Source organism: Tasmannia lanceolata, unplaced genomic scaffold (genome assembly GCF_043159265.1).
Source record: "Tasmannia lanceolata isolate RefF3 unplaced genomic scaffold, GAP_Taslan_0.1 ptg000003l, whole genome shotgun sequence".
Classification (NCBI taxonomy): Eukaryota; Viridiplantae; Streptophyta; class Magnoliopsida; order Canellales; family Winteraceae; genus Tasmannia; species Tasmannia lanceolata.
The window spans coordinates 30,863,120-30,883,923 of NW_027518680.1; the positions used below are offsets into that span (position 1 = coordinate 30,863,120).

The following is a 20,804-nucleotide window of genomic DNA, read 5'->3' on the forward strand; positions in this document are numbered from 1 at the left end:
GATAGTGTCGTTTGATTCGATAAACGGAATTCGTTCTGACATTTCATTTGCAGTCAAATTATAGCGGGGGTTTGTTTAGATTCAGTGACGTACAGGCTATAGCGGATGAGTGTACTAGTGGATGCGAGTCATGAATCCGGTCGGAAGGTGTTTACTGGCCGTGAGCTACCCTTGGTGCACAAATATCGTTCCGACGATAACTTTTGATCCGCCCGTCAGATCGTAGCGATTCTTATATTGATTCGGGGGTACTCGGGAAGATTAATCGCGCGATGACAGCCCTGGCGGTCATCCGGCTTCCCGACATGCTCGGATCGTCCATCCGGTGTCATCTGGCAGGATTTTTTCGCACTTTCATTTAAACGGACTTCGTACGACAATGCGAGTGGAAACTCTTTATTACTTTGACAATGGAAAGGCATGCTGGGTGCGATCATACCAGCACAAATGCACTGGATCCCATCAGAACTCCGAAGTTAAGCGTGCTTGGGCGAGAGTAGTACTAGGATGGGTGACCTCCTGGGAAGTCCTCGTGTTGCACCCCTGTCACTTTTTTCGGCTATCTACCACTTTTTTCGAACAATCTTTCGGTTCTGGAACATCGATGCGAACTGAAACGCACGTTTAGTGCGACGCCTCCTACGTTTCGGTTCGGATCTTTTTATTTTCTTCCGGATGGTGAATTCAAATACGTCCGGTCTTTATTATGGCGGGGTGATAGTGTCGTTTGATTCGATAAACGGAATTCGTTCTGACATTTCATTTGCAGTCAAATTATAGCGGGGGTTTGTTTAGATTCAGTGACGTACAGGCTATAACGGATGAGTGTACTAGTGGATGCGAGTCATGAATCCGGTCGGAAGGTGTTTACTGGCCGTGAGCTACCCTTGGTGCACAAATATCGTTCCGACGATAACTTTTGATCCGCCCGTCAGATCGTGGCGATTCTTATATTGATTCGGGGGTACTCGGGAAGATTCATCGCGCGATGACAGCCCTGGCGGTAATTCGCCTTTCCGACATGCTCGGATCGTCCATCCGGTGTCATCTAGCAGAATTTTTTCGCACTTTCATTTAAACGGACTTCGTACGACAATGCGAGTGGAAACTCTTTATTACTTTGACAATGGAGAGGCATGCTGGGTGCGATCATACCAGCACAAATGCACTGGATCCCATCAGAACTCCGAAGTTAAGCGTGCTTGGGCGAGAGTAGTACTAGGATGGGTGACCTCCTGGGAAGTCCTCGTGTTGCACCCCTGTCACTTTTTTCGGCTATCTACCACTTTTTTCGAACAATCTTTCGGTTCTGGAACATCGATGCGAACTGAAACGCACGTTTAGTGCGTCGCCTCCTACGTTTCGGTTCGGATCTTTTTATTTTCTTCCGGATGGTGAATTCAAAGACGTCCGGTCTTTATTATGGCGGGCTGATAGTGTCGTTTGATTCGATAAACGGAATTCGTTCTGACATTTCATTTGCGGTCAAATTATAGCGGGGGTTTGTTTAGATTCAGTGACGTACAGGCTATAGCGGATGAGTGTACTAGTGGATGAAAGTCATGAATCCGGTCGGAAGGTGTTTACTGGCCGTGAGCTACCCTTGGTGCACAAATATCGTTCCGACGATAACTTTTGATCCGCCCGTCAGATCGTGGCGATTCTTATATTGATTCGGGGGTACTCGGGAAGATTCAACGCGCGATGACAGCCCTAGCGGTCATCCGGCTACCCGACATGCTCGGATCGTCCATCCGATGTCATCTAGCAGGATTTTTTCGCACTTTTATTTAAACGAACTTCGTACGACAATGCGAGTGGAAACTCTTTATTACTTTGACAATGGAGAGGCATGCTGGGTGCGATCATACCAGCACAAATGCACTGGATCCCATCAGAACTCCGAAGTTAAGCGTGCTTGGGCGAGAGTAGTACTAGGATGGGTGACCGCCTGGGAAGTCCTCGTGTTGCACCCCTGTCACTTTTTTCGGCTATCTACCACTTTTTTCGAACAATCTTTCGGTTCTAGAACATCGATGCGAACTGAAACGCACGTTTAGTGCGACGCCTCCTATGTTTCGGTTCGGATCTTTTTATTTTCTTCCGGATGGTGAATTAAAATACGTCCGGTCTTTATTATGGCGGGGTGATACTGTCGTTTGATTCGATAAACGGAATTCGTTCTGACATTTCATTTGCGGTCAAATTATAGCGGGGGTTTGTTCAGATTCAGTGACGTACAGGCAATAGCGGATGAGTGTACTAGTGGATGCGAGTCATGAATCCGGTCGGAAGGTGTTTACTGGCCGTGAGCTACCCTTGGTGCACAAATATCGTTCCGACGATAACTTTTGATCCGCCCGTCAGATCGTGGCGATTCTTATATTGATTCGGGGGTACTCGGGAAGATTCATCGCGCGATGACAGCCCTGGCGGTAATTCGCCTTTCCGACATGCTCGGATCGTCCATCCGGTGTCATCTAGCAGGATTTTTTCGCACTTTCATTTAAACGGACTTCGTACGACAATGCGAGTGGAAACTCTTTATTACTTTGACAATGGAGAGGCATGCTGGGTGCGATCATACCAGCACAAATGCACTGGATCCCATCAGAACTCCGAAGTTAAGCGTGCTTGGGCGAGAGTAGTACTAGGATGGGTGACCTCCTGGGAAGTCCTCGTGTTGCACCCCTGTCACTTTTTTCGGCTATCTACCACTTTTTTCGAACAATCTTTCGGTTCTGGAACATCGATGCGAACTGAAACGCACGTTTAGTGCGACGCCTCCTACGTTTCGGTTCCGATCTTTTTATTTTCTTCCGGATGGTGAATTAAAATACGTCCGGTCTTTATTATGGCGGGGTGATACTGTCGTTTGATTCGATAAACGGAATTCGTTCTGACATTTCATTTGCGGTCAAATTATAGCGGGGGTTTGTTCAGATTCAGTGACGTACAGGCAATAGCGGATGAGTGTACTAGTGGATGCGAGTCATGAATCCGGTCGGAAGGTGTTTACTGGCCGTGAGCTACCCTTGGTGCACAAATATCGTTCCGACGATAACTTTTGATCCGCCCGTCAGATCGTGGCGATTCTTATATTGAATCGGGGGTACTCAGGAAGATTCTTCGCGCGATGACAGCACTGGCGGTCATCCGGCTTCCCGACATGCTCGGATCGTCCATCCGGTGTCATCTAGCAGGATTTTTTCGCACTTTCATTTAAACGGACTTCGTACGACAGTGCGAGTGGAAACTCTTTATTACTTTGACAATTGAGAGGCATGCTGGGTGCGATCATACCAGCACAAATGCACTGGATCCCATCAGAACTCCGAAGTTAAGCGTGCTTGGGCGAGAGTAGTACTAGGATGGGTGACCTCCTGGGAAGTCCTCGTGTTGCACCCCTGTCACTTTTTTCGGCTATCTACCACTTTTTTCGAACAATCTTTCGGTTCTGGAACATCGATGCGAACTGAAACGCACGTTTAGTGCGTCGCCTCCTACGTTTCGGTTCGGATCTTTTTATTTTCTTCCGGATGGTGAATTCAAAGACGTCCGGTCTTTATTATGGCGGGGTGATAGTGTCGTTTGATTCGATAAACGGAATTCGTTCTGACATTTCATTTGCGGTCAAATTATAGCGGGGGTTTGTTTAGATTCAGTGACGTACAGGCTATAGCGGATGAGTGTACTAGTGGATGCGAGTCATGAATCCGGTCGGAAGGTGTTTACTGGCCGTGAGCTACCCTTGGTGCACAAATATCGTTCCGACGATAACTTTTGATCCGCCCGTCAGATCGTAGCGATTCTTATATTGATTCGGGGGTACTCGGGAAGATTAATCGCGCGATGACAGCCCTGGCGGTCATCCGGCTTCCCGACATGCTCGGATCGTCCATCCGGTGTCATCTAGCAGGATTTTTTCACACTTTCATTTAAACGGACTTCGTACGACAATGCGAGTGGAAACTCTTTATTACTTTGACAATGGAGAGGCATGCTGGGTGCGATCATACCAGCACAAATGCACTGGATCCCATCAGAACTCCGAAGTTAAGCGTGCTTGGGCGAGAGTAGTACTAGGATGGGTGACCTCCTGGGAAGTCCTCGTGTTGCACCCCTGTCACTTTTTTCGGCTATCTACCACTTTTTTCGAACAATCTTTCGGTTCTGGAACATCGATGCGAACTGAAACGCACGTTTAGTGCGACGCCTCCTACGTTTCGGTTCGGATCTTTTTATTTTCTTCCGGATGGTGAATTCAAATACGTCCGGTCTTTATTATGGCGGGGTGATAGTGTCGTTTGATTCGATAAACGGAATTCGTTCTGACATTTCATTTGCAGTCAAATTATAGCGGGGGTTTGTTTAGATTCAGTGACGTACAGGCTATAGCGGATGAGTGTACTAGTGGATGCGAGTCATGAATCCGGTCGGAAGGTGTTTACTGGCCGTGAGCTACCCTTGGTGCACAAATATCGTTCCGACGATAACTTTTGATCCGCCCGTCAGATCGTGGCGATTCTTATATTGATTCGAGGGTACTCGGGAAGATTCATCGCGCGATGACAGCCCTAGCGGTCATCCGGCTTCCCGACATGCTCGGATCGTCCATCCGATGTCATCTAGCAGGATTTTTTCGCACTTTTATTTAAACGGACTTCGTACGACAATCCGAGTGGAAACTCTTTATTACTTTGACAATGGAGAGGCATGCTGGGTGCGATCATACCAGCACAAATGCACTGGATCCCATCAGAACTCCGAAGTTAAGCGTGCTTGGGCGAGAGTAGTACTAGGATGGGTGACCGCCTGGGAAGTCCTCGTGTTGCACCCCTGTCACTTTTTTCGGCTATCTACCACTTTTTTCGAACAATCTTTCGGTTCTGGAACATCGATGCGAACTGAAACGCACGTTTAGTGCGACGCCTCCTATGTTTCGGTTCGGATCTTTTTATTTTCTTCCGGATGGTGAATTCAAATACGTCCGGTCTTTATTATGGCGGGGTGATAGTGTCGTTTGATTCGATAAACGGAATTCGTTCTGACATTTCATTTGCAGTCAAATTATAGCGGGGGTTTGTTTAGATTCAGTGACGTACAGGCTATAGCGGATGAGTGTACTAGTGGATGCGAGTCATGAATCCGGTCGGAAGGTGTTTACTGGCCGTGAGCTACCCTTGGTGCACAAATATCGTTCCGACGATAACTTTTGATCCGCCCGTCAGATCGTGGCGATTCTTATATTGATTCGAGGGTACTCGGGAAGATTCATCGCGCGATGACAGCCCTAGCGGTCATCCGGCTTCCCGACATGCTCGGATCGTCCATCCGATGTCATCTAGCAGGATTTTTTCGCACTTTTATTTAAACGGACTTCGTACGACAATCCGAGTGGAAACTCTTTATTACTTTGACAATGGAGAGGCATGCTGGGTGCGATCATACCAGCACAAATGCACTGGATCCCATCAGAACTCCGAAGTTAAGCGTGCTTGGGCGAGAGTAGTACTAGGATGGGTGACCGCCTGGGAAGTCCTCGTGTTGCACCCCTGTCACTTTTTTCGGCTATCTACCACTTTTTTCGAACAATCTTTCGGTTCTGGAACATCGATGCGAACTGAAACGCACGTTTAGTGCGACGCCTCCTATGTTTCGGTTCGGATCTTTTTATTTTCTTCCGGATGGTGAATTCAAATACGTCCGGTCTTTATTATGGCGGGGTGATAGTGTCGTTTGATTCGATAAACGGAATTCGTTCTGACATTTCATTTGCGGTCAAATTATAGCGGGGGTTTGTTCAGATTCAGTGACGTACAGGCTATAGCGGATGAGTGTACTAGTGGATGCGAGTAATGAATCCGGTCGGAAGGTGTTTACTGGCCGTGAGCTACCCTTGGTGCACAAATATCGTTCCGACGATAACTTTTGATCCGCCCGTCAGATCGTGGCGATACTTATATTGATTCGGGGGTACTCGGGAAGATTCATCGCGCGATGACAGCCCTGGCGGTCATCCGGCTTCTCGACATGCTCGGATCGTCCATCCGGTGTCATCTAGCAGGATTTTTTCGCACTTTCATTTAAACGGACTTCGTACGACAATGCGAGTGGAAACTCTTTAGTACTTTGACAATGGAGAGGCATGCTGGGTGCGATCATACCAGCACAAATGCACTGGATCCCATCAGAACTCCGAAGTTAAGCGTGCTTGGGCGAGAGTAGTACTAGGATGGGTGACCTCCTGGGAAGTCCTCGTGTTGCACCCCTGTCACTTTTTTCGGCTATCTACCACTTTTTTCGAACAATCTTTCGGTTCTGGAACATCGATGCGAACTGAAACGCACGTTTAGTGCGTCGCCTCCTACGTTTCGGTTCGGATCTTTTTATTTTCTTCCGGATGGTGAATTCAAAGACGTCCGGTCTTTATTATGGCGGGCTGATAGTGTCGTTTGATTCGATAAACGGAATTCGTTCTGACATTTCATTTGCGGTCAAATTATAGCGGGGGTTTGTTTAGATTCAGTGACGTACAGGCTATAGCGGATGAGTGTACTAGTGGATGCGAGTCATGAATCCGGTCGGAAGGTGTTTACTGGCCGTGAGCTACCCTTGGTGCACAAATATCGTTCCGACGATAACTTTTGATCCGCCCGTCAGATCGTAGCGATTCTTATATTTATTCGGGGGTACTCGGGAAGATTAATCGCGCGATGACAGCCCTGGCGGTCATCCGGCTTCCCGACATGCTCGGATCGTCCATCCGGTGTCATCTGGCAGGATTTTTTCGCACTTTCATTTAAACGGACTTCGTACGACAATGCGAGTGGAAACTCTTTAGTACTTTGACAATGGAGAGGCATGCTGGGTGCGATCATACCAGCACAAATGCACTGGATCCCATCAGAACTCCGAAGTTAAGCGTGCTTGGGCGAGAGTAGTACTAGGATGGGTGACCTCCTGGGAAGTCCTCGTGTTGCACCCCTGTCACTTTTTTCGGCTATCTACCACTTTTTTCGAACAATCTTTCGGTTCTGGAACATCGATGCGAAATGAAACGCACGTTTAGTGCGTCGCCTCCTACGTTTCGGTTCGGATCGTTTTATTTTCTTCCGGATGGTGAATTCAAAGACGTCCGGTCTTTATTATGGCGGGGTGATAGTGTCGTTTGATTCGATAAACGGAATTCGTTCTGACATTTCATTTGCGGTCAAATTATAGCGGGGGTTTGTTTAGATTCAGTGACGTACAGGCTATAGCGGATGAGTGTACTAGTGGATGCGAGTCATGAATCCGGTCGGAAGGTGTTTACTGGCCGTGAGCTACCCTTGGTGCACAAATATCGCTCCGACGATAACTTTTGATCCGCCCGTCAGATCGTAGCGATTCTTATATTGATTCGGGGGTACTCGGGAAGATTAATCGCGCGATGACAGCCGTGGCGGTCATCCGGCTTCCCGACATGCTCGGATCGTCCATCCGGTGTCATCTAGCAGGATTTTTTCGCACTTTCATTTAAACGGACTTCGTACGACAATGCGAGTGGAAACTCTTTAGTACTTTGACAATGGAGAGGCATGCTGGGTGCGATCATACCAGCACAAATGCACTGGATCCCATCAGAACTCCGAAGTTAAGCGTGCTTGGGCGAGAGTAGTACTAGGATGGGTGACCTCCTGGGAAGTCCTCGTGTTGCACCCCTGTCACTTTTTTCGGCTATCTACCACTTTTTTCGAACAATCTTTCGGTTCTGGAACATCGATGCGAACTGAAACGCACGTTTAGTGCGACGCCTCATACGTTTCGGTTCGGATCTTTTTATTTTCTTCCGGATGGTGAATTCAAATACGTCCGGTCTTTATTATGGCGGGGTGATAGTGTCGTTTGATTCGATAAACGGAATTCGTTCTGACATTTCATTTGCAGTCAAATTATAGCGGGGGTTTGTTTAGATTCAGTGACGTACAGGCTATAGCGGATGAGTGTACTAGTGGATGCGAGTCATGAATCCGGTCGGAAGGTGTTTACTGGCCATGAGCTACCCTTGGTGCACAAATATCGTTCCGACGATAACTTTTGATCCGCCCGTCAGATCGTGGCGTTTCTTATATTGATTCGGGGGTACTCGGGAAGATTCATCGCGCGATGACAGCCCTGGCGGTAATTCGCCTTTCCGACATGCTCGGATCGTCCATCCGGTGTCATCTAGCAGGATTTTTTCGCACTTTCATTTAAACGGACTTCGTACGACAATGCGAGTGGAAACTCTTTATTACTTTGACAATGGTGAGGCATGCTGGGTGCGATCATACCAGCACAAATGCACTGGATCCCATCAGAACTCCGAAGTTAAGCGTTGTTGGGCGAGAGTAGTACTAGGATGGGTGACCTCCTGGGAAGTCCTCGTGTTGCACCCCTGTCACTTTTTTCGGCTATCTACCACTTTTTTCGAACAATCTTTCGGTTCTGGAACATCGATGCGAACTGAAACGCACGTTTAGTGCGACGCCTCCTACGTTTCGGTTCGGATCTTTTTATTTTCTTCCGGATGGTGAATTCAAATACGTCCGGTCTTTATTATGGCGGGGTGATAGTGTCGTTTGATTCGATAAACGGAATTCGTTCTGACATTTCATTTGCGGTCAAATTATAGCGGGGGTTTGTTCAGATTCAGTGACGTACAGGCTATAGCGGATGAGTGTACTAGTGGATGCGAGTAATGAATCCGGTCGGAAGGTGTTTACTGGCCGTGAGCTACCCTTGGTGCACAAATATCGTTCCGACGATAACTTTTGATCCGCCCGTCAGATCGTGGCGATACTTATATTGATTCGGGGGTACTCGGGAAGATTCATCGCGCGATGACAGCCCTGGCGGTCATCCGGCTTCTCGACATGCTCGGATCGTCCATCCGGTGTCATCTAGCAGGATTTTTTCGCACTTTCATTTAAACGGACTTCGTACGACAATGCGAGTGGAAACTCTTTAGTACTTTGACAATGGAGAGGCATGCTGGGTGCGATCATACCAGCACAAATGCACTGGATCCCATCAGAACTCCGAAGTTAAGCGTGCTTGGGCGAGAGTAGTACTAGGATGGGTGACCTCCTGGGAAGTCCTCTTGTTGCACCCCTGTCACTTTTTTCGGCTATCTACCACTTTTTTCGAACAATCTTTCGGTTCTGGAACATCGATGCGAACTGAAACGCACGTTTAGTGCGTCGCCTCCTACGTTTCGGTTCGGATCTTTTTATTTTCTTCCGGATGGTGAATTCAAAAACGTCCGGTCTTTATTATGGCGGGCTGATAGTGTCGTTTGATTCGATAAACGGAATTCGTTCTGACATTTCATTTGCGGTCAAATTATAGCGGGGGTTTGTTTAGATTCAGTGACGTACAGGCTATAGCGGATGAGTGTACTAGTGGATGAAAGTCATGAATCCGGTCGGAAGGTGTTTACTGGCCGTGAGCTACCCTTGGTGCACAAATATCGTTCCGACGATAACTTTTGATCCGCCCGTCAGATCGTGGCGATTCTTATATTGATTCGGGGGTACTCGGGAAGATTCATCGCGCGATGACAGCCCTAGCGGTCATCCGGCTACCCGACATGCTCGGATCGTCCATCCGATGTCATCTAGCAGGATTTTTTCGCACTTTTATTTAAACGGACTTCGTACGACAATGCGAGTGGAAACTCTTTATTACTTTGACAATGGAGAGGCATGCTGGGTGCGATCATACCAGCACAAATGCACTGGATCCCATCAGAAATCCGAAGTTAAGCGTGCTTGGGCGAGAGTAGTACTAGGATGGGTGACCGCCTGGGAAGTCCTCGTGTTGCACCCCTGTCACTTTTTTCGGCTATCTACCACTTTTTTCGAACAATCTTTCGGTTCTGGAACATCGATGCGAACTGAAACGCACGTTTAGTGCGACGCCTCCTATGTTTCGGTTCGGATCTTTTTATTTTCTTCCGGATGGTGAATTCAAATACGTCCGGTCTTTATTATGGCGGGGTGATAGTGTCGTTTGATTCGATAAACGGAATTCGTTCTGACATTTCATTTGCGGTCAAATTATAGCGGGGATTTGTTTAGATTCAGTGACGTACAGGCTATAGCGGATGAGTGTACTAGTGGATGCGAGTCATGAATCCGGTCGGAAGGTGTTTACTGGCCGTGAGCTACCCTTGGTGCACAAATATCGTTCCGACGATAACTTTTGATCCGCCCGTCAGATCGTAGCGATTCTTATATTGATTCGGGGGTACTCGGGAAGATTAATCGCGCGATGACAGCCCTGGCGGTCATCCGGCTTCCCGACATGCTCGGATCGTCCATCCGGTGTCATCTAGCAGGATTTTTTCGCACTTTCATTTAAACGGACTTCGTACGACAATGCGAGTGGAAACTCTTTATTACTTTGACAATGGAGAGGCATGCTGGGTGCGATCATACCAGCACAAATGCACTGGATCCCATCAGAACTCCGAAGTTAAGCGTGCTTGGGCGAGAGTAGTACTAGGATGGGTGACCTCCTGGGAAGTCCTCGTGTTGCACCCCTGTCACTTTTTTCGGCTATCTACCACTTTTTTCGAACAATCTTTCGGTTCTGGAACATCGATGCGAACTGAAACGCACGTTTAGTGCGACGCCTCATACGTTTCGGTACGGATCTTTTTATTTTCTTCCGGATGGTGAATTCAAATACGTCCGGTCTTTATTATGGCGGGGTGATAGTGTCGTTTGATTCGATAAACGGAATTCGTTCTGACATTTCATTTGCGGTCAAATTATAGCGGGGGTTTGTTCAGATTCAGTGACGTACAGGCTATAGCGGATGAGTGTACTAGTGGATGCGAGTAATGAATCCGGTCGGAAGGTGTTTACTGGCCGTGAGCTACCCTTGGTGCACAAATATCGTTCCGACGATAACTTTTGATCCGCCCGTCAGATCGTGGCGATACTTATATTGATTCGGGGGTACTCGGGAAGATTCATCGCGCGATGACAGCCCTGGCGGTCATCCGGCTTCTCGACATGCTCGGATCGTCCATCCGGTGTCATCTAGCAGGATTTTTTCGCACTTTCATTTAAACGGACTTCGTACGACAATGCGAGTGGAAACTCTTTAGTACTTTGACAATGGAGAGGCATGCTGGGTGCGATCATACCAGCACAAATGCACTGGATCCCATCAGAACTCCGAAGTTAAGCGTGCTTGGGCGAGAGTAGTACTAGGATGGGTGACCTCCTGGGAAGTCCTCGTGTTGCACCCCTGTCACTTTTTTCGGCTATCTACCACTTTTTTCGAACAATCTTTCGGTTCTGGAACATCGATGCGAACTGAAACGCACGTTTAGTGCGTCGCCTCCTACGTTTCGGTTCGGATCTTTTTATTTTCTTCCGGATGGTGAATTCAAAGACGTCCGGTCTTTATTATGGCGGGCTGATAGTGTCGTTTGATTCGATAAACGGAATTCGTTCTGACATTTCATTTGCGGTCAAATTATAGCGGGGGTTTGTTTAGATTCAGTGACGTACAGGCTATAGCGGATGAGTGTACTAGTGGATGAAAGTCATGAATCCGGTCGGAAGGTGTTTACTGGCCGTGAGCTACCCTTGGTGCACAAATATCGTTCCGACGATAACTTTTGATCCGCCCGTCAGATCGTGGCGATTCTTATATTGATTCGGGGGTACTCGGGAAGATTCATCGCGCGATGACAGACCTAGCGGTTATCCGGCTACCCGACATGCTCGGATCGTCCATCCGATGTCATCTAGCAGGATTTTTTCGCACTTTTATTTAAACGGACTTCGTACGACAATGCGAGTGGAAACTCTTTATTACTTTGACAATGGAGAGGCATGCTGGGTGCGATCATACCAGCACAAATGCACTGGATCCCATCAGAAATCCGAAGTTAAGCGTGCTTGGGCGAGAGTAGTACTAGGATGGGTGACCGCCTAGGAAGTCCTCGTGTTGCACCCCTGTCACTTTTTTCGGCTATCTACCACTTTTTTCGAACAATCTTTCGGTTCTGGAACATCGATGCGAACTGAAACGCACGTTTAGTGCGACGCCTCCTATGTTTCGGTTCGGATCTTTTTATTTTCTTCCGGATGGTGAATTCAAATACGTCCGGTCTTTATTATGGCGGGGTGATAGTGTCGTTTGATTCGATAAACGGAATTCGTTCTGACATTTCATTTGCGGTCAAATTATAGCGGGGATTTGTTTAGATTCAGTGACGTACAGGCTATAGCGGATGAGTGTACTAGTGGATGCGAGTCATGAATCCGGTCGGAAGGTGTTTACTGGCCGTGAGCTACCCTTGGTGCACAAATATCGTTCCGACGATAACTTTTGATCCGCCCGTCAGATCGTAGCGATTCTTATATTGATTCGGGGGTACTCGGGAAGATTAATCGCGCGATGACAGCCTTGGCGGTCATCCGGCTTCCCGACATGCTCGGATCGTCCATCCGGTGTCATCTAGCAGGATTTTTTCGCACTTTCATTTAAACGGACTTCGTACGACAATGCGAGTGGAAACTCTTTATTACTTTGACAATGGAGAGGCATGCTGGGTGCGATCATACCAGCACAAATGCACTGGATCCCATCAGAACTCCGAAGTTAAGCGTGCTTGGGCGAGAGTAGTACTAGGATGGGTGACCTCCTGGGAAGTCCTCGTGTTGCACCCCTGTCACTTTTTTCGGCTATCTACCACTTTTTTCGAACAATCTTTCGGTTCTGGAACATCGATGCGAACTGAAACGCACGTTTAGTGCGTCGCCTCCTACGTTTCGGTTCGGATCTTTTTATTTTCTTCCGGATGGTGAATTCAAAGACGTCCGGTCTTTATTATGGCGGGCTGATAGTGTCGTTTGATTCGATAAACGGAATTCGTTCTGACATTTCATTTGCGGTCAAATTATAGCGGGGGTTTGTTCAGATTCAGTGATGTACAGGCTATAGCGGATGAGTGTACTAGTGGATGAAAGTCATGAATCCGGTCGGAAGGTGTTTACTGGCCGTGAGCTACCCTTGGTGCACAAATATCGTTCCGACGATAACTTTTGATCCGCCCGTCAGATCGTGGCGATTCTTATATTGATTCGGGGGTACTCGGGAAGATTCATCGCGCGATGACAGCCCTAGCGGTCATCCGGCTACCCGACATGCTCGGATCGTCCATCCGATGTCATCTAGCAGGATTTTTTCGCACTTTTATTTAAACGGACTTCGTACGACAATGCGAGTGGAAACTCTTTATTACTTTGACAATGGAGAGGCATGCTGGTGTGGACCCCGATCCGAGAGAGAGCGGCGGTGAGGGACGTGCCCCCATGCGCTAACAGTCTCAGGATCATCCACGTGAATGGAGAGCTCTACCAAGGAACTCTCGAAAGAAGAAATGCCTCTCACAGCATGAGTGGCGATACAAAAGTGAGATACCTCTCGATTCGGGGACTAGCCCAGATTCGAGGCGTACCTTATACAAAGAAGAGTCGCCATCCAGGGAAGTAGGCCCTGGATCCCACACTATGCTCTGTTGCAACGGATAACCAGAGATATAAAAGAAGGTTCGTGCCTGGTTACGAATTCGGAAGGTCCAAAGAGCACCTCGTCCGCCCAAGTGCAAGCACCTGGTCTCTTATGCCATTTACTTAATGATTTTGAAGAGTTTTGGGCAAAAGTCATATGAAATGGGAATCAATATCTCCGAGAAGACGTCTATCTAATCATGCATGTCTCGGAGATGAATAATAAGCACACATAAAAGAAATGAAAGAAGTGTCGCCTAAGCAAAACTAGGTTATAAGTGACATGCCTAATGGGTGTCTAAGTTCTGGTGTGCAAACACATGCATGTTACAGCTAAATGTATAAGGTCTGCGCAATAAAGTAAGAAAACACTGTAAAACATAGAAAAATGACTCGATACTATACAACCCTAAGACTCTAATCTATACCTAGGCCCGAGTCTTTAGATGATCTGATGTTCATCCAAAGAAGCCTACGTATCCCCGCCTCCACGAGAATTAAGGCAACGTAGTTCTTCGCACCTATTCTAAGCTATGATGCCTAAGACATCTAGACCTCTATCCTAGACTCGATCTAAAAGACCGGACTAGTTCTTAAAGCTTCTTGTGTGATTATTTAAATTCCAATGGATTGTAGATTTTTAGGACACCCTATATGCCTTAACTAAATGCAGGTTAGCCCTAAGCTAATGCAGGTGGTTCCTATAATCTATGTGTAGCTAGGCTGTACGCCCTAAGGGAAACAATGGGATCACTAGCGTATCCAAGACTTAATCATCAATCGGCGATATGAATCGCCAACTGACATGGACGGAGGCGCTCCTATAACTCTAGGACAAACTCCTAACTCTAACACAAACACAAACAAACCACACAACACATCAAAGACAAACTCAAAACTCTAAAACTCTTTAACTAGGACAAACTCCTAACTCTAGAGGAAGATCTTGTTGAAAACAAGGTTTTGAAGATTTTTGGTATTTTTTCTTAAAATGGGTAAATGATTTATTTACAAAGGTTTGGCTGGACCTGAGATAAGAATCTCAAGCTGCACTACGTACCTCGTGGAAGAGGATCAAGCCAACGTAGTTCGAAACAGATTTCCTAACTACTCCTAATGACTCAAGATTTTTGGTTTTTTAGGTGTTTTTGTTGTTTTTAAGTGTTTTTGACTCAAGGGAGACAAATCCTATCATCATAAGGGGAAGACAGACTCCTGATATCCCGCAAAGGTTGGACAGCATCCTATGCTTTGCGGAGGGAAAATGAACAGAATAACAACTCTGCAAGGGTTGGACAGCATCCTATACCTTACAAGAGCGGAAAGAAAAAAACACAAGATTTGATGAGAGGTTGGATAAAATCCTAACCCCTATGATGATAGGACTGACTCCTGAAAGAAAAACAGACTCTCTAGCTAAGGACAGACTCCTAGGCTAAGGACTGACTCTGAAAATAGGATTCTTAAGAAGGAGGTGCTAATGAGACAAAGCCTGTCTCCTAAAAGAAAAAGAGATAAAGAAGGGTGCTAGTGAGACTATCAAGCTGAGATAAAACTCACAAGTAATAAGCGAAGACCTTGTGCATATTTAGCAAAGGTAAAACATCCAGCCGGGCCGGACAGCTACCTAGCCCTAGGGTGCAACAAATGTGCAACCAGATACCCATATAGGATAGGGGTATGAAGCCAAGCCGAGTAGGGTGTTCACCCAAAACCAAATGATACACAAAGAGGAGGTTTAGCAAGAAAATGAGACTAGGTAAGTCTCTTAGACACAGAGGTAGGATAGAGAAAATACTAACAAGGAAAAAGAGACCTTGTGCATATTTGGCAAAGGTAAAACACCCAGCCGGGCCGGACAGCTACCTAGCCCTAGGGTGCAACAAATGTGCAACCAGATACCCATATAGGATAGGGGTATGAAGCCAAGCCGAGTAGGGTGTTCTCCCAAAACCAAACGACGCACAAAGAGGAGGGTTTAGCAAGAAAATGAGACTAGGTAAGTCTCTTAGACACAGAGGTAGGATAGAGAAAATACTAACAAGGAAAAAGAGACCTTGTGCATATTTGGCAAAGGTAAAACACCCAGCCGGGCCGGACAGCTACCTAGCCCTAGGGTGCAACAAATGTGCAACCAGATACCCATATAGGATAGGGGTATGAAGCCAAGCCGAGTAGGGTGTTCTCCCAAAACCAAACGACGCACAAAGAGGAGGGTTTAATGAGACAAAGCATGTCTCCTAAAAGAAGGGGAGGACAATTATGACAAATGAGACAAAGCCTGTCTCCAAAGGGGTTGAATTTTATCACATGAGACATAGCCTGTCTCCCTGAGGATAAGCTTTTCTACGAGGCAGCATGTCTCTCTAAAAGAATGTGACTTTGCTCACCTGAGACATAGCTTGTCTCCCTAAATTGAGGCTCTAAATGACAAATGCTTAACGGTATCCCAAAAGACTGGGCAAGTCTTAAAAAAAAGAGGGGAGTGCTAATTGGACTAAGCGAGTCCCCTAAGGATGGGCTTAGGCTAACGCCTTCATCGCCCTGGCGATGAATGGGAGGATCTAATGACTTGAGACTATCTTTATAAAAGATAAAAGAAAGAGGGATACTGCATGGACCAAGTAGGTCTCTCTAAAAGATGGGCTTGGGATGACTCCTTCATCGCCCTTGCAATAAATGGGGACCTAAGATTTAAGGAATGAACGTCTAGAAGACTAGGCAAGTCTTTCAAACAAAAGAGGGGAGTGTTACTTAGACTGAGCAAGTCCCCTAATGATGGGCTTGGGCTAGCGCCTTCGTCGCCCGATGGTGTCAATGCTCATAACTATCAACTAATACCCTAAACTTTTAAATTTTCATGAAACACCTTAGTTGACAATTCATTCATTATGAGGTAGTGTTATCACAAGTTCTATATTCCACCTGCCCTTTTACTGTTTGCTATCCATGACTATATAGTGTTGTGTATTTTTGCGATCCTCTAAATGATACTAGCAGGCCAATTTAATGAAGAAAATAAGAGTTTATTAAGTCGGTCCAATCATTGATACAACACAATAATAATACTATTACATTCTAAAAGAGCAAGCATTGGTACAGCCTTGGTTCAATAATCATCCACTACTTGCTTCAACTCTTAACTCAAGAAAATCAGTAACATTGTCTTAAAAAAAATCAAAAGGAACAATCTGAGCAATGAGATGACCCGAAAATTTACCCAAAGCAAAAATGACAATTCTATACTTTGCATACAATTGCCAAGAATCAAGAGTCTAAAATTAATGAGCGAATGACTAGTTTAAGCTTTTGTTGGAATCAGCCATTTCGAATCCCCTAAAAGAAAGTCATTAGTGTAACTTGAGTGACTTCAATAAACACACAAGGCCAATCCACCTATAGTCATCATATGCCATGACAGACCAACATAAATTTCATTCAAATATCTAAAACCCATTTTCTCAATCTATCATGATGCATATCTAAAAAAAAACAACTGATCAGAAAAAATTTACAGAACTTATCAACCATGACAATATGAAATCATGAGCAATTAATGATAATAATCAACTACACACCTTAATCCCTGCCATAATTTCAATTCAATTCATAGGAAAAGGAGTCTACCTGTGTAATTGATGAAAAGAAGGTCCAAAGATGCAAAATGATTTCTCACCACTATTTGCAATGATCAGATCTTGCTAGATGTGACCGGAGATGATGACGAGTAGAAACGAAATTTCGTCGGAACAATCGGATTCCGGTGATGAGGTCGGAACAGGCCACAGTCAAGGAGAAAATACGATCGGATCTAATACTTAGATCGGTGAAATCATCAGATTCTGGCAAAATTTAGCATAGAGAAAACCAGAGCATGAATTTGTTGAGAGGTTACTGCGATTACGCTGGAGAGCAGATCTTGAAGAATGGAGCGGTTTTCAATGATCCTGAGAGTGAATTAACAGTTCCGATTCGTAAACATTCCGAAAGTTCCACAGAAAACCGGTTCTGCTACGATTTCAACCGGTTTGCAACAACCTCACGATGATAATCTATTAAACGGATCTGGAATGACATCAACAAGCGGAAGATCTCCTTTTATTGAGCCTCTCGCTCAAGATCTTGCCTCTTGCGTATACCAGCAGAACACGGAAATTGACACATGGATCCGATTCCAGAACGAGAAACTTTGGTTTGGATTGGAAGAGTCAAGAAACAGGAATTGTAGATCTCTGTTCTCGATCTTAGATCAAGAAGTCTTGAAAAGGCTAACAGTAAAGGAAACAGAGCTTCAGAACATGAACCAGAGGAACGCAGAACTAGAAGAAAATGTGAAGCAAATGAGCGCAGAAAATCAGATCTGGTTCACCGTGGCAAAGAAAAACGAGGCGATCGTTTCAAATCTCAGATGGAGCCTCGAACAGATCCTTTTACATAACACTGCTATGTTCAAAGAAGGTTACGGTGATAGGGTTTAGATATCATAGGGTTTGAGACAAAAGAAAATGATGAAAAATGATAAAAGTAGCAAAGAATGAAAGAGAATAGCTTGGAGGATTAAGGCCGGCCGGAATTTAGCCGGAGTCTTGCCTGAGAAGACGAATTTGGGGAGAAGCCCTAATAAACCCATATTTTCCCCTTTCTCTTCTCAGCTCTCCCCTTTTTCTCCCTCTGTCTTCTTGAAAAAAACGAGATCCCCCTTCTTTAAATCCTTGCTCGGTTGAGCATTTTATAGGTGAGGAGTGTGCTGATTTCAGCACACCCTGATTTTGGCAATGGCACCCCCCTCATTGCATCCCCTTCTCTCTCTACTCTCGCTTTCACTCACGCCCCCTCTGGAAAAAAAAACCCCCCTCTTCTATGCCTTTGCTCGATGGATATTTAAAGGGAATGATAAATTTTCACCCCTTTAATTTCAAGGACAGCACCCCTTTGAAGAGCTCTAAAAGAGCAATATCTATTGAAATGATATATTGACACCCACCCTCATTAGTGCCCTGGACAGCCCCCCTTTTTCCCAATTCTAATCTCCTTTTTATGAGTGAGAGAAAAAAAAGAAAATCATAGTAGCACCCCCACTTCAATAATCACACCACCCATTTGTCTTTTCCTCATGGTCACATACACATAGAAATTGGTATTGACACCTCCTTAATCTAATAAATCAACCCCCTTTCCATTATAAGAAATATTTTATTCATCTCCCTCCTCTTCTCTAGACAGCCACCTCTTTGGTGTATTAAATATTCATGACTATTCCCTTGTACAAGAGGGTGGCTTGGCTAGGATTTTTACCCTCTAATTTTTTCCAAACGCTCAAATGAGCTTCTCCTCAAATTCCTTGATCGAATGCTATTTATAGATGAAAAGCAATGTGATGATTTCAACATACCTCTGTTGTAGTAATTGCACCTCCCCACTTAATTTCTTCTTTCTAATCACCTTGCTCTCAAATTAGTCTTGGTCCACCCAGGTTTTGCTAAACCACCACTCCTTTATATAGAAAATAATATATTCCAAACCCTCCTTTCCTCCACTGGACATTGTCTGTGTAGTTGACTCAACCACTTGCTGTTCGGATATAGGGAAATTACATTGGCACTCCAATGATTTGATATAGGCACAAAATCAACTTGTCTTTTCTGCAACTTCTCGTACAAGGACATGCTTGGAAGTGATAAAAAATATGGGAAACCTCTTCAGACACTAAAAGAGAATACGGTCAATGGAAATATCAAAACAAGGTTGAATTCAAGTCCCTTAGAGCTTAGGGGTACCAATACAGTGGTGCTAATATCAAAATCCAAGGGATGCTTCATGTTTTTTTTTTGCAAATTTTAGGAAAATAAGAAATGATATCAAGGGTAACGGATCAATGGATATTGATGGGGTTCGGAATCATTCACGCTCCACAAAGGTTTCAACCAAGGTCTGCGAATTGGTATTTTTCAAGTTCTTTCACATTTAGGGCTCGGTTTTTTTGCTAAAATTTTGAGATTGAGCTTCGAAATTTTATTCGATTTCGAGAATTAGGATCCGGTCAAAATGGGGTGTCTACAGATGCCCCTCTTTGGCAGAGTGTGCTTGTCACACGAATGGCAAAGCTGACAAGACAATCCATTTTGACCGGCCCGAGATTCAAGGTGAAACGAAAGGGTGTAATGAAAGCGGTTCCAAGAAAAGGGTTATGGATGGCATATTCTAGCATCCAATTGAAAAGCTTTGGAGGGACATTGTTCTGACATCCCTCGCAAAAAGTATCGACAGAATCAATTGGCTACGAATGAGCTGAAAATATTGAAAGCAATGTTTTAGCTGCGAGCGAGCTTGGAAATTGAAGAGAAATAGGCTGACTGCGAGCGAGTCAAGGTTGAAAGGTTAATTTGGCTGCGAGTGAGCCGAGAAGGATACTGGTTTGGTTGCGATTGAACCAGAAGACGGGGAATTGACTTGACTGCGAATGAGTCAAAGAATGAGGGATATTAGCTTGGTTGCGAATGAACCAGAAGATCAGAACACTTACTTGACTGCGAATGAGTCGAAGAGTCAGAAATTTACTTGGTTACGAACGAACCGAGAAGCAAAGGGGTGACTTGACTACGAAAGGGCCAGAGTCAGGGATATTGGCCTTGTTGCGAATGAACTATAAGACCATAATTGACTTGGTTGCGAATGAACTGAAAGTCAAAATTTGATTTTAGCTGCGAATGAGCTAAGAATTGGAAGATTGACTCGACTGCAAATGAGTCAAAGTCAGGGAGATTACCTTGATTGCGAATGAATCAAGAAATCAGTGAGAAACTCAGTAGCGAATAAGCCAAAGAGTTTATGATTTTGGCCTGGTTGCGAATGAACCAAAAAGGCCGGAATGATGACTTAGTTGCAAATGAACCAGAAAGGTAACAACCTGACAGAATCAGAAGTTAAAGTATTAACTCGGTTACAGATTAACCGAAAAGCTTGACTGCGAAAGAGTCAAAAAGCTCAGAGATTGACTCGGTTGCAAATGAACCAGAAAGTCGTGGATTGACCCGGTAGCGAATGAACCGAAAATGTCGGAACGATGACTTGGTTGCGAATGAACCAGAAATGTAATAACCTGACAGAATCAGAAGTTAAAGTATTAACTCGGTTACAGATTAACCGAAAGCTTGACTGCGAAGGAGTCAAAAAGCTCCGAGATCGACCCGGTTGCGAATGAACCAAAGAGTCAAGGATAAGAGCTAAACTGCGAATGAGTCAAAG

At 45.4% G+C, this 20,804-nt stretch overlaps 18 non-coding genes and 1 pseudogene across 18 annotated transcripts; all 19 read left to right on the forward strand.

The window, feature by feature from the left end:
* Positions 1 to 425: 425 nt before the first annotated feature.
* On the forward strand, positions 426 to 544 carry LOC143871877 (5S ribosomal RNA). The gene has a single exon (XR_013246635.1). It is a non-coding gene; the product is annotated as a 5S ribosomal RNA (ribosomal RNA).
* A 597-nt stretch (positions 545 to 1,141) lies between these two features.
* Positions 1,142 to 1,260, forward strand: LOC143871878 (5S ribosomal RNA). The gene has a single exon (XR_013246636.1). It is a non-coding gene; the product is annotated as a 5S ribosomal RNA (ribosomal RNA).
* A 597-nt stretch (positions 1,261 to 1,857) lies between these two features.
* Positions 1,858 to 1,976, forward strand: LOC143872945 (5S ribosomal RNA). Its single transcript, XR_013247669.1, has one exon. It is a non-coding gene; the product is annotated as a 5S ribosomal RNA (ribosomal RNA).
* Positions 1,977 to 2,573: 597 nt separating this feature from the next.
* On the forward strand, positions 2,574 to 2,692 carry LOC143871879 (5S ribosomal RNA). Its single transcript, XR_013246637.1, has one exon. It is a non-coding gene; the product is annotated as a 5S ribosomal RNA (ribosomal RNA).
* Positions 2,693 to 3,289: 597 nt separating this feature from the next.
* On the forward strand, positions 3,290 to 3,408 carry LOC143871880 (5S ribosomal RNA). The gene has a single exon (XR_013246638.1). It is a non-coding gene; the product is annotated as a 5S ribosomal RNA (ribosomal RNA).
* A 597-nt stretch (positions 3,409 to 4,005) lies between these two features.
* On the forward strand, positions 4,006 to 4,124 carry LOC143871881 (5S ribosomal RNA). Its single transcript, XR_013246639.1, has one exon. It is a non-coding gene; the product is annotated as a 5S ribosomal RNA (ribosomal RNA).
* Positions 4,125 to 4,721: 597 nt separating this feature from the next.
* On the forward strand, positions 4,722 to 4,840 carry LOC143872946 (5S ribosomal RNA). The gene has a single exon (XR_013247670.1). It is a non-coding gene; the product is annotated as a 5S ribosomal RNA (ribosomal RNA).
* Positions 4,841 to 5,437: 597 nt separating this feature from the next.
* LOC143872948 (5S ribosomal RNA) lies at positions 5,438 to 5,556 on the forward strand. The gene has a single exon (XR_013247672.1). It is a non-coding gene; the product is annotated as a 5S ribosomal RNA (ribosomal RNA).
* A 597-nt stretch (positions 5,557 to 6,153) lies between these two features.
* LOC143871882 (5S ribosomal RNA) lies at positions 6,154 to 6,272 on the forward strand. Its single transcript, XR_013246640.1, has one exon. It is a non-coding gene; the product is annotated as a 5S ribosomal RNA (ribosomal RNA).
* Positions 6,273 to 6,869: 597 nt separating this feature from the next.
* Positions 6,870 to 6,988, forward strand: LOC143871883 (5S ribosomal RNA). Its single transcript, XR_013246641.1, has one exon. It is a non-coding gene; the product is annotated as a 5S ribosomal RNA (ribosomal RNA).
* Positions 6,989 to 7,585: 597 nt separating this feature from the next.
* Positions 7,586 to 7,704, forward strand: LOC143871884 (5S ribosomal RNA). The gene has a single exon (XR_013246642.1). It is a non-coding gene; the product is annotated as a 5S ribosomal RNA (ribosomal RNA).
* A 597-nt stretch (positions 7,705 to 8,301) lies between these two features.
* Positions 8,302 to 8,420, forward strand: LOC143874929 (5S ribosomal RNA). The gene has a single exon (XR_013249599.1). It is a non-coding gene; the product is annotated as a 5S ribosomal RNA (ribosomal RNA).
* A 597-nt stretch (positions 8,421 to 9,017) lies between these two features.
* On the forward strand, positions 9,018 to 9,136 carry LOC143874315 (5S ribosomal RNA). The gene has a single exon (XR_013248999.1). It is a non-coding gene; the product is annotated as a 5S ribosomal RNA (ribosomal RNA).
* A 597-nt stretch (positions 9,137 to 9,733) lies between these two features.
* On the forward strand, positions 9,734 to 9,852 carry LOC143874063 (5S ribosomal RNA). Its single transcript, XR_013248753.1, has one exon. It is a non-coding gene; the product is annotated as a 5S ribosomal RNA (ribosomal RNA).
* A 597-nt stretch (positions 9,853 to 10,449) lies between these two features.
* On the forward strand, positions 10,450 to 10,568 carry LOC143871886 (5S ribosomal RNA). Its single transcript, XR_013246644.1, has one exon. It is a non-coding gene; the product is annotated as a 5S ribosomal RNA (ribosomal RNA).
* A 597-nt stretch (positions 10,569 to 11,165) lies between these two features.
* LOC143871887 (5S ribosomal RNA) lies at positions 11,166 to 11,284 on the forward strand. The gene has a single exon (XR_013246645.1). It is a non-coding gene; the product is annotated as a 5S ribosomal RNA (ribosomal RNA).
* A 597-nt stretch (positions 11,285 to 11,881) lies between these two features.
* Positions 11,882 to 12,000, forward strand: LOC143874610 (5S ribosomal RNA). The gene has a single exon (XR_013249285.1). It is a non-coding gene; the product is annotated as a 5S ribosomal RNA (ribosomal RNA).
* A 597-nt stretch (positions 12,001 to 12,597) lies between these two features.
* LOC143871888 (5S ribosomal RNA) lies at positions 12,598 to 12,716 on the forward strand. The gene has a single exon (XR_013246646.1). It is a non-coding gene; the product is annotated as a 5S ribosomal RNA (ribosomal RNA).
* Positions 12,717 to 17,325: 4,609 nt separating this feature from the next.
* LOC143869471 (uncharacterized) lies at positions 17,326 to 18,134 on the forward strand (annotated as a pseudogene).
* The last annotated feature ends 2,670 nt before the right edge of the window (positions 18,135 to 20,804 follow it).